The 12697-nt window shown below is 32.4% G+C and overlaps 1 pseudogene; it reads left to right on the top strand.

Moving 5' to 3' along the window:
• The first annotated feature begins 7776 nt into the window (after window positions 1–7776).
• Window positions 7777–10270, top strand: LOC131646892 (uncharacterized; annotated as a pseudogene).
• Window positions 10271–12697: the final 2427 nt, after the last annotated feature.

Consider the following 12697-nt stretch of genomic DNA (forward strand, 5'->3'; position numbering starts at 1 on the left):
TTTGGGGTATGATGAACATATTGAAGCAGTTATGTTAAATTGATGAATTAAGTGATAAATCAGTGAGTAATTGATGTGATAAACTTATTATAAAGTATACATGTCGATTTTTGTGCAATTTGGATTGTTTAGGGTTGAAATCCCAGCTTTGATAGGGCTCAAATGGTAAAAATTGTGTTTTATGGTTTTGCTATTATGCGCGTTCTCGCTTAGCGAGGAAAGGTGTCGCATAACGAGATGTTCAGTTTGATTTTCTGTTTCTGGTTTTGGATTCGCGCTTAGCAAGTGGTGGCTACGTTTAGCGACTTGTATGGTCGCTTGGGCGAACGATGACAATACAGAGTAGGTTGTTTCCAATTGTTTTTTTGAGTTATTTCCAATTCCACCGACCATTGGTTGTTATTTTGTTGTGTTGGATGAGTTGTGTGAATAGTTTATGGAGATATAAGTATGGGTTGCTGAATACTTGTATGATTTTATACTGGTGAGTTATAAATTACATATCGTACTTGTTATGTTGAGATGGTGGCCTCATAATGGGCGATGGTTACGATTCAAAGATGAACCATTGGTGATTCTGACACCTATTTATTGTTGCATATCATGCATCATGTCATGTGTGTTTTGAATTAATTGTATGGACCTTGGTCTGGTGACGAGTCTCGAGTTTAGAATGGGGGACCAATGACGAGTTAGGGTTCGAAGGGGAACCCTTGGCGAGTGGAAGATATCAATAATAAAACTCTGATGTCCAAGATTGGTACCACATCCATTAGAGTCAAAGTGTTGTTCGCATTGCATACATATTGGCATTGTGATTGTGATTGTTGTGAAACATTTATACATTGATGATTATTATGAATGATGTTACCCTTGCTATCTTTTGCACCGATAACATATTTTAAGCGTATTCTCACCCCTGTTTGCTTTGTTGTGGTGTTCTTTTCTCTTTGGGAGTACAAATAATCAGGTATAGAGTAGATGTTGTTTGAGATGGAGGATGACGTTGAGGCTTCTTCATTTATTTAATGTTTTCAGCATTATTTAAGTATATGAAACACTTTGTTTTATTTAAGACAACCAAATATGACTACTAATTGAGCTTCACTTCTATTTCTTATTATGTTGATGTTGAAGATGTATGTTGAGCATGTGTAACACCGATGTTTGCAAAATTATCAGTTTATTATTTATATATAAAGAGTCGGGAATTAGGGTGTTATAACCTGCACCCATATAAAGAAGCCGAGTATGACACGGGTTGGTCGTGTCCCCTGACATTGGTCGTGTCAGCTTCCCAGGAAGTTACAAATTCTTGATGTTTTTGGACGTTTTGTGACTTTTGGATCTTTGTAACCCCCCAAGACTTTCTGACAGTGTGTTTTAATGATTTTGCACGAATTTATAGTTGTTTATGGATGATTGACGACTAAGGTTAGTATAAATGGAGACCTATAGTTTGATCATTCCATCATCCATCACTTGTTACAAAGCATCTTGTTACTTACGTCTATTTGTAATTTTTCTCGCTTTTGTTCTTGCTTTTACTTGTAATTGCTCAACAAATTTGGCCAAATAATTATTGCTTTCTTATATTTTAATTTCACTTCTATTTGGTTTTGTTCAATTGCTTTATTTTTATTCAATTGCAGTTATGCCTTATCATTCTTAGTCCTATAAGGGAAGGGGTCGTGAGAATCTATCTCATGATGATCCTTAATTGGCTATCTAAATATGAAACACGGGAATCATAAGACTTTTTATTTTAGAATCTGAGTTTTATAAACATGTCTATGTCAGACGCGAAAGTAAAATCAGTCTATATATGATCATAGTCCAAAAGGATATGAATCGATATCAGACCGCGGAATGCTAAACAACTGTGTTTTAGGCACCACTGACAAGGCAACTTGATCTCAGTTGAGAAACAACCAAGTTATGACATCGTGTGACAAGGTGTTTTCGCTCTTGGTTGAATCATTTATCTGTGTCAGAAACACGTCTAGATGCCCACGCCTCGAAAGTGGGTGTCGCACATATTTATCTACTTTTCTATAAATAAACTTAGAAATTCTCGTCATTCAAATATGGATAGTAGATAAGGTGAGTATGGATAAACGACCACAACCCCGTGTCCTGCTTTATTTATCTATTAAACTTTATTTCAAACTGCACTAAGCCAACCAATCATTGCAATCATTCTAGCTAAACACAGTTAGGGTAAAATTCGGTACTTATACACATCTCCATGTGGGTTCTATCTTATTATACTACTTGACAGCACCGTGCACTTGCGGTTTGATAACACCATCTTCACACCAGGAAGATATTTTGCACAGGACGATATTGAACCATGATCTTGTTTTGAATTGGATATCCTTTAAACCAAATTACAGTTTTATACGGGCTGATCACGAATTGAACCAAATTTTTTACTTGGATGATCTCGAACTTACTGAGCTTTTAACCAAGCTAAACTCAGAACCCGAGTGAAATTTTATACCAGGTCGATCTCGAACCAATAGATCTTTTGACCGGGTTGAACTTATGAACTGTTGTGAAGAATTTTCACTAGTTGATCTTCACGAACCCAACAAAGATCTTTTTTTTCAATGGCGGAGCTCACGAACCAAATATAGACATATACTAATCCCTAAATATAAACAAAGAGTTCTTACAATGGTTTAGCTCCTAACAAAAATATTCACTTTCTAAGGAAGAATAATTTACTAAAGAGAAAAAATATATACTTTTGGTTAATTTACAATTTAGTCATTGCCTCAAAAATTCCTCACTTTATACTCAAGAATTCCCTCAAAACATTATGGCTAAAATATATAAGAAAGTTGAAATTATTTAGAGAAATTATGAGAGAAATGAAAAGTGAGGGTTTTTCATATTTTCCAGATGATTTATAATGTTAGAGACACTCTATATTTATAGGTCAAGAATTAGGGTAAATGTGAAAACAATCCATGGACTAATTAAATGACTTAATCAATTAGGCAATACAAATAATTAATAATTGCTGTCCAAAATGGAAGGTTTAGACAGGGATTCGTTACCAATCATTAAAAGACTGTCATAATCTATTATAAAATTGATTATGCATCATCTAATCGATTATGCTATAAATTTAATCGATTAGACAACTTTAAAATGCATTTCTTAATTAAGCATAAAAACCCCTAATCAACTTGCTAGACTCCAAAACTATTTTTGGGTTGTTTTAGTTAAAAAGTGAAAGGCTTCTCTATGTTTTAAATGTGTATGTGATTAAGCCATACTACTTCTAGAAAATTCTCGTGTCTTTATAATACACTAATCACTCAAACAAACACGATTTAACGAGCTTTCACACTTCTTCTTTTTTCCACTCTGAAGCTTGACGTTATCTTTGACTTTATCACATAAGACTCTTGAGTCTTCTTGATGAGGCTTAAGATATTTCGTATTAGTTTCCATCATCTAAGATGTTTTAGATCACCAATGATCATAAAGTCATTGACAAAAGTCTTTAGCTTGATTAGGAAGAATATCTTGATCTCTATCAACCACCTTGTGCATCTTGGACAGTTTGCGCTAACTTTAGTAGTTGCTTGTCTTCAGATGTTGTAATCATCGAAACCACTTCAAGTGTTGTTATCATCTAAGCTAAGTAGTTGCTGCTTGAATTTTTCTATCCATGAGGTTTATCATCTTGGGTCACTTCTTAATTATACCTGCAAGTACATAGATCCACAATTATGACTAGAAACATGTGATTGTGCCCTTCAATACATCAATCACCTTCCAATTCAATCAGACAACTTTTCGTTGAACACGTCGCGTCATTCGCGAACGGTTTCAACCGCTCTTCGTATATAAGGATAAAACACGAAATTTCAAGTATTCAATCCATGCCCACTCTCACGTTACTTATGATTCTCTTAGTGATTTGGATATTAAAGTGCTAACCTTGCATATCCACCTGATCTTATTTCATCAGAAGTTTGCTCTACTGCTGTGAGACGTAACTTTAATGCTTCATATTCTATTTCTAGCTCTTAACCGAATACATATATAAAAAAAGGCTTAAATACATTTTTGGTCCCTGTAAGTTAGCGAGTTTTTGATTTTCGTCCCTGTAAGTTATTTTTTTCGGTTTGAGTCCTTATATCTTACTATTTGCTTGAGGTTTAGTCCCTAAAGCCAAAATCCGCAGGAAAATCTGCAGGTTTCCTGCGGATTTTTCTGCGAAATTTCCTGCGGATTTTGATTTTAGGGACTAAAACGAACGCGAAATTGAAATATTAGGACTCAAACAAAAAAAAAACTTATAGAGACGAAAATCAAAAACTCGCTAACTTACAGGGATCAAAAGTGCATTTAAGCCTAAAAAAATTAGAAAAAGAAAAAAATAGCGATTTATTTTGCTATTAGCTATCATATATTCAAATAGATAGATATTTAAAAGAAATGAAAAAAAAAAAAAGTGATGTGAGTTTCATTCCACAATTAAGTATGATATCTTCTTAACAAAGTGGACAATAATTGAAATTAATGTTTTTGAGAAATTTTGTTTTTATAATATTATTTATTTCTCTCACACACTTTCTATTTTTTACCACTTTCTTTTATATGTTAAACTTTCTTCTCTAACTTATTTCAATTTAACATTTAAAATTTAAATTATATTTAGTTGATTAATCTACCCTTTTCTTATTAATATTTTTATCACTTTATTTATCATCTAATTTTTGTTACCCTCTTCTTGCTTTTACTCTTACTAAAGAATATCCTACATTTTAATAACATTTACTATAGTAACATATATTATTATTTACGAATAATTAATTATATAGGAGAGTTTGATTTAAGTTTACATTGTTCATAAGAAAATACAAAATAAATACTTAACACTAATATTTCAAAAAGGATTAAATATGTTTTAATCCTTATAAAATTACCACTTTTGATTTTTAGTCCTATAAAAAATATTGATTTTTAATCTCTATAAAATTATTTTTTCACGCAGTTTTAGTACATGGACTAAAACTGCATGAAAAGATAATTTTATAGGAATTAAAAATCAATATTTTTTATAGGGGCTAAAATTTAAAATTGAGATATTTATAGGGTCAAAATTATATTTAACCTTTTAAAAATAAGTTACATATTTTTTGTCATGAAGAAACATAAAACATTAATTTGGTATAAATCTGTCATTTTATACTTTTAAATGTGATTTAATAAATCTCACTTTGACTCTAGGAATGACAAAAATGTTCACTTTTTCAAATATAAATATATAAAATCTGCAACAAACACATCACAATATTTTAAAGGATTCTAATATATAAAATAAAAAATAATTTATAAAAATATTTGATATAATATTGATAGTATATATCAAATATAAATATACAGACCATAAGAATTTTGCTAGTAAAATAAATACCATAACTTATGTCATTGATTGCTTATGGCTGGTGTTACTAGCACTGGGCTCTATGCACGGATGATCAGTAACTACAATGCTTGCCCTAGGCCTGTGAGGCGTGGGTGGGCCTTTTTCTAAGGCCTGAATCTGATTATTGTTGTAATTTTTAACTATATTGTATGTTCTCTTGGCTTATTTTATTTTTACACCTCCTTCATTGCTAAAAAAATTTGATCATATTATTTTTTAAACAAAATATAGTTACTTATCCGCTGCGTTTGCACTAGCTACTTTGTTAAAGTTTATAAGTTATTATTGTTAAAAACAATTTTTTATAAATTTATGAGTATGTTTGTTTTGTCTTTTCAAAAAAAATGATTTTTATATTGTAATATGGGTCTGTTTTAGCTTTTTTTAAAAATGATTTTTGTAGTGTAACATATAATTTTGTGATAAAAAAAATTTGCAAAGAAATTTCTTATAAAACTTCAAATGAAAAATTGGTTTGAATAGTTATTTTTAGAATGTTATTTTTAGATATTTCATCATTTTAATGAAAATTTTTTTGAATATAAAAATTTTAAAAAATTATTTAATTTTGAAGCTATTTCAAATAGCTTTTCATAAAAATCATTTTTGAAATATCACTTTTTAAAAAAATTGTGATTTCGACTATGTTTTGATATTCAATAATGTATATTTATATCATAGAATGTCAAAATTAGTCTTTTAGTTTAGAAAAATCAAATATAAAAACTTATAATATTTTGAAAAAAGATTTTGTAAAATTCATGTTTTAAAATACAAAAAAGAAATCATTTTCTTAAAGCCGAAACAAACAAGCCCATAATCTTGTATAAAAAAAATCTAGAAAGAAACTTTTAATAAAAGCTTCAAATGAAAATTTAGTTCGAATAGTTATTATTAAAATGTTATTTTGGATATTTCACCATTTTTGTGAAAAAATTCATTTTTTTATGTAAAGCTGAGATAAAGAAAAAAATTCATTTTTTTAAAGCTGAGACAATCTGACCATTTATCATCAAGTTTATTAAACTGGTGTTCGTCATGATTTAATCATGTTGTATACTATGAGACCACAAGTATAGTCCATTATTGATGTATGAGGAGGTTGAACCTAATTCTATCTTATAGATTATATTAATCGACGTGAAATTATTAACATATCTCTCGAGTCCATCAATATTGGATATGATATGTGAATATAAATGGCGGATGATCCAATTAATGCATTTATAAATGGTGGATGACCCAATTAACTTTTTAACTCACATGTTACTATCGCCAAAATATCTATGTTATTTTAATTAACACATGCTTTTATTTAAAACATTTTGTTTTGAAATTTCAATTTTTTCTTTCTCTATTTCACTGGGCCTTTTTCTTTTTTTATATGGTTATTTAATACAACTGGATTTATGTTATCTTTATTCATTCTACAATTAAATAACTTATTTCAAATTTACATGTATATTTAAATAAAATCTATATTGTATTAGATAAATTTACATATGCAAATGTAAGAGTATTTTTCTAGTTCTATCTTAAAGATTATATTAATCGATGTGAAATTATTAACACATCTTTCATATCCACCAATATTGGATTTGGTATGTGAATATAAATGGTGGATGACCCATTTAAAGGATTTATAAATGACGATGATATGTACCATGCAGAGTTGTCCACTAATTTGGCAATGTTGAGCAGATGATAGTAATCTTTTGGACATGTTTTGTTGAGGTTAGTGTAACCGACACATACATGCCACCTTCCATATGATTTCTTAACTAATACCACGTTGGACAACCATTCTGTATACGTCAACTCTTAAATGAAATTCTCCTAAAGGAGTCCATTATAAGTGTTCTTGGTTGCTTCAAACTTTTATGGGGAATGACGTCATCTTCTTTGCGTGACATACTTGGTAGATGGATCAATGTTTAATTAGTGACCGACATTGCTCAAATAGATGATGGTCATTTCTTAATGAATAACAACAAATATGTCAGCATTGGCTTTGAGACATTTGATGAATACTATGATTTAAATTGAGACGATGTTTACTTATGATTAATATGTGTCATATATCTTACAAATACTATGACCTACATTGACTTGATGTTTACTCTTCAGATAGGAACAAGGAGTACTTATTCCACATCGTTGAAGAAATAGTGAAGCTAGAGGTACCTGTGGAAGAGCCTAGAGAGGATGACCTTCGGGTTGGGAACACCGAGATACAAGAGTAGCCAAGGGAGATTTACGCACCCAAGAAGAAGGATGATTATTGGCAGAAAAGGTTAAATCTAGATGTAGAGAGAAAAGGTAATATGACGAGGATGAGCACTCCTCATCAAGATATAAAGGGAAACACTAATGAGAAACCCCTCTATAGAACTGTCACACTGGCTAAATTGGTAAGAGAGGTTGTTAGGTTTTGGTTTGTTGCCTGTATTTTATTAAAACAACTAGTTCAGCAAGATGTTGTAACATGTTGGTACGACATCGCAACTTGTATTGTTTCTATTTTTAGAATATTTGTATCTCGTGCTTCAGAAGATTTGCTTGATGTTTCGTGTGGACCAAGCTGGACATTTTGGAGATTTGATTCACTGAAGATTTGTTTCAAGCAAGAAATATTTGAAGATTTGGTTCTCAAGATTGGATGTCAAAACATTAACGGGAACATTATTTTTTGCACCAAAAGATTTGATAGATTATTTTATTTAGCCAGATTTAATATCCAAGCTCAGGTGCTTCTATGGCTATAAAAAAAAGACTATAATCCTAAAGGATTTATGAAGCTGCATGTGACAGAATATACTTTAGGGTTTCATTTGTTCATTATGATCCATTCTTGCATCATGTTGATGCTTAAATGCAAAGTTTGTAAAACCAGAGGTTGTTTAGAACTTCAAACTAATACTATTATAGTTGATTTCTTTCCTGGCTTGAATGGCGCCAGATGTAGGTGACATTGCACTGAACTGGGTTAACAACTGAACTGTGTTATTTACTTTCTGCATCTTCTTTAAATTGTTCATTGTTACTTCAGTTGTTACAATGTCTTAATATTGCGCTCGACATTGTGTTTGACATTCTGGTGTCGTGACATCGTATACGACACCTGTCTTGTTGTGGTAGAATTTTAATTGGCATCAGAGCAGATACCCTGTTCTATTTTTGGGTGATCTCTAGGGAAGATATTTTCTGGCATTATGAAAAAGGAAGGAGGAAATACTAATAGACCACCTATTTTGAATAACATCAATTATGACTACTATGAAGCACGTATGGCGGCCTTTCTAAAATCTATGGATAGCAAAACTTGGAAAACTGTCATAAAGGTATAGAAACATCATGTGTTGACAGACAAAGAAGGGAAGGACAACACTAAATTTAAACTAGAAGAGGACTGGTCTAAGGAAGAAGATGAACTTGCTCTTGGTTACTCCAAAGCTTTGAATGCCTTGTTCAATGGTGTTGATAAAAATATATTTAGGTTCATAAATACTTGTATTGTGGCCAAAGATGCATGGGAAATTATCATAAATACTCATGAAGGCACATCAAAAGTCAAAATGTCAAGACTTCAACTTCTTACCACAAAGTTTGAAAATCTCAGGATGAAAGATGATGAGTGCATTCATGATTTTCACATGAGTATTCTTGACATTTCAAATTCGGCCAGTGCCTTGGGGGAGAAGATTCCAGAAGAAATTTTTTTAGAAAAATTCTCAGGTCTCTGCCCAAGAAGTTTGACATAAAGGTCACAACAATAGAAGAGGCCCAAGACATTTGCAACATGAAAGAGGAAGAGTTGATTGGGTCTCTCCAAACTTTTGAATTAGCTATCAATGATATATCTGAAAAGAAGAACATGAGCATAATCTTTATATCTAATACTAACAATGAAGAGGATCAAAGTGACATGGAGATTGATGAAGGAATTGCTAATGTTATTGTGCTTCTTGGGAGGAAATTTAATTAGGTGCTAAAGAAAATGGATAGAAAGGCAAGACAAAATGTCAAGAATATCTCCTTTGACATCAACAAAAACAATGGCTTTTAGAGAATAGAAAGAACAGAGGAGAAGCCAAATCAAGAAAGAGGTATTCAATGTCATGAATGTGAAGGTTTTGGTCACATTAGATCATAATGTCCCACATACCTCAAGAAAAACAATAGGGGCTTGATTGTTCCTTGGTTTGATGATGATAATTTTGAAGGTGAACCTGTTGATGAAACTTTAAGCATGTTACAAACTTCACTGGTACGTATGAATTTGATGAAGATTTCTGTGATGAGGATCTCTCTTATGAAGAATTGGACGCTTCCAACAAAGAGCTTTGCGTGAGAAGTGAAGAGGTGTGCAAGGCAGGAGAAAAGCAGAAGAGAATCATAGCTCAACTGCAGGCTGAAAAAGAAAATTTCTCATATACTATCTTTGGTCTACAAAATAAAGTGACCTTGTTGACCTTAAAACTTTAAAATATAACCAAGTCCACGAGGATGTTGAACAATGGGTCTAATGTGTTGGATGAAATTCTTCAAATTAGGGAAGGAGGTAGAAGATTTACTGGTATATGGTTTAATTATCAGTCTTTAAATAATCAAAGAAAAACCCCCATGACAAAATTTGTTCCTGTTGAAGTTAAGGACAAGCTCATAATGTTTGACCAAATGCTACAACATCCTGCTAGACTTCAGAAAACTCACACCAAAGCCAAGCTCCACCCATGGAAATGTCATTATTGTGGTAAATATGGTCACATAAACCCATTTTACTACAAATTGTATGGTTATCCAAAACATTCACATTAACCTAGGGCTAATAATGTAAGGATTAAAACTAGAAAGGAGTGGGAAGCCAAGGATGACGTCACTAGTCTCGTAGCCCATACCTCTCTTAGAGTCTCATTTAAAGAAGACTGGTATTTTGACAGTGGATGTTCTAGACATATGGCAGGAGTGAATAAGTTCTTGATGGACATTAAGTCCTACTCCACCAGTTATGTCACTTTTGATGATGGTGCTAAAGGTGAAATTAAAGGAATTGGAAGACTAGTCTGCAAAGGATTCCCTAGTATTGATAATGTACTTATTATAAAAGGTCTGATTGATAATTTGATAAGTATCAATCAGTTATGTGATCAAGGTCTTAAAGTTAATTTCACTAAGTCTGAATGGTTGGTCACTAATGAGAAGAATGAATTGGTGATGAGGGGATTCAGGTCTAAGGACAATTGTTACTTATAGATACCTCAAGCAATTAATTGTGTATCCACATGTTTGTTGTCCAAGGAAGATGAATTCAAGTTGTGGCGCCAAAAACTTAGCCATATGCATCTAAAAGGTATGAAGAAGACCGTGTCTAAAGAATCTACCCAAGGCATTACTAAGCTCAAAATTGAGGAAGGAAGAATATGTGGTGAGTGTCAAATTGGAAAGCAGGCCAAGATGTCACACTAGAAGATCCAACATCTGACTACTTTAAAAGTTATGAAACTTCTTCATATGGATTTAACGGGGCCTATGCAAGTTGAGAGCCTTGGTTGGAAAGGTATGCTAATATTGTGGTTGATGATTCAATCATAGAGAATGAAAATGATGTCAAAGAAGACGTTGGAACATCATCTTAGATGAATGATGCTCCATAGGATGTAACAGGTATTGAGTCTATCACTAAGTCTGGAGGTACTGAGTTAGAGATCAATAAAGCCAACAAAGGTACTTCTATCAGAATCCAAAAAGATCACCCTAATGAGCTCATTATAGGGAATCATAACGAAGGAATAACCAATAGATCAAGAGAGGTTGTATCTAATTCTTGTTTTGTCTCTAAGTTTGAACCCAAGAATGTGAATAAGGCTTTAATTTATGAATTCTAGATCAATGCCATGCAAGAAGAGCCAGGTAAATTCAAAAGAAATGAAGTGTGGGATTTGGTTCCTAGGTGTGAAGGAACAAATATCATTGGTACTAAATGGGTCTTTAAGAATAAATCTGATGAAAAGGGACTTCTCACAAGAAATAAGGCCAGACTTGTGGCTCAAGGATACGTTCAAATTGAAGGAGTGGATTTTGATGAGATATTTGCTTCAGTTACTCGTCTTGAATCCATAAGTGTTTTTGTTAGGAGTGGCGTGTATACTGAAGTTCAAGTTATTTCAGATGGATGATTCTATCTTCATCTCTCAAAGTAAGTGTGCTAAGAACATTGTGAAGAAGTTTGGTATGGAGAATGCTAGTCACAAGAGGATACCTGCACCTACTTATTTAAAGTTATTTAAAGATGAAAAAGGTGTCAATGGATCAAATATTTTCATCAATGGAATAACATTTTTCTACAAATACACTATTACGAGTCAAGATTAATTTGTCTGATTAATACACAAATTTAATATATGGGTTTCCCAAAAGATTCCCGCTAACAAGGTTCATGTTCCAGTCGAGAACTTGAAGTACATTAACAAGAGTAACTTTATTTCCAGAGATAAAGTTGAGTTCCACGGTTCTAATTCCAACAACCCTTAATCATCCTTCATTTTCCATTTGAACCTCTTGTCCATCAGTGACTTCATAATAGGCTTCGAATGCTATTTTGTCATAGGAAACATGAATAGTAGTAAAGGTATCATACCACCATACTTATACCTTGCCTTTGATTTCCATAATTTTGCTCACCGTAGCAATTACGTAGTCATTTGCTTGGAGAACATTTGCCTCATTTTTGGACTTGTTGTGTCTGCAATCTCGAGCATAATGATTGGTTTTTCCATACACATAACATATGCCTTTGGGTCTTTTTGCTCCGCCAGAGTTCTTGAACTTATTATGTTCCTTCTTAGGTCCAAGATGGTTCTACACGTCGTCGTGTTTCTTCTTGTCTTTTGCACTCAATGCACTGGCCTTAGAAAATTCAGCAGACTCGAATTTATCGCTATCTTTTAGTTTCTCCTCGATTTGAAGATGTTTATGGATTTTGTCTAGTGAAAAGTCCTTAGAATTATGTAGAATTTTCTTCCTACATCTTTTCCATGAAGATGACAATTTTACAATAATTGCACCAACTTGGAAAGCTCCGAAAATGTCTATCTTTATACCTTTTAGTTTATTTACGAGAACTTGTTACTCATGTACTTGTGCAAGAATGGGTTTTGAATCCAACACTTTAAAATCAAAATATTTAGAAATTAAAAAAAAAATTTAGTACCTCCCTCTTCAACTTTGAATTTGAACTCGAGTGCT

The sequence above is a fragment of the Vicia villosa genome, linkage group LG1 (assembly GCF_029867415.1).
Source record: "Vicia villosa cultivar HV-30 ecotype Madison, WI linkage group LG1, Vvil1.0, whole genome shotgun sequence".
In the NCBI taxonomy this organism is placed as follows: domain Eukaryota; kingdom Viridiplantae; phylum Streptophyta; class Magnoliopsida; order Fabales; family Fabaceae; genus Vicia; species Vicia villosa.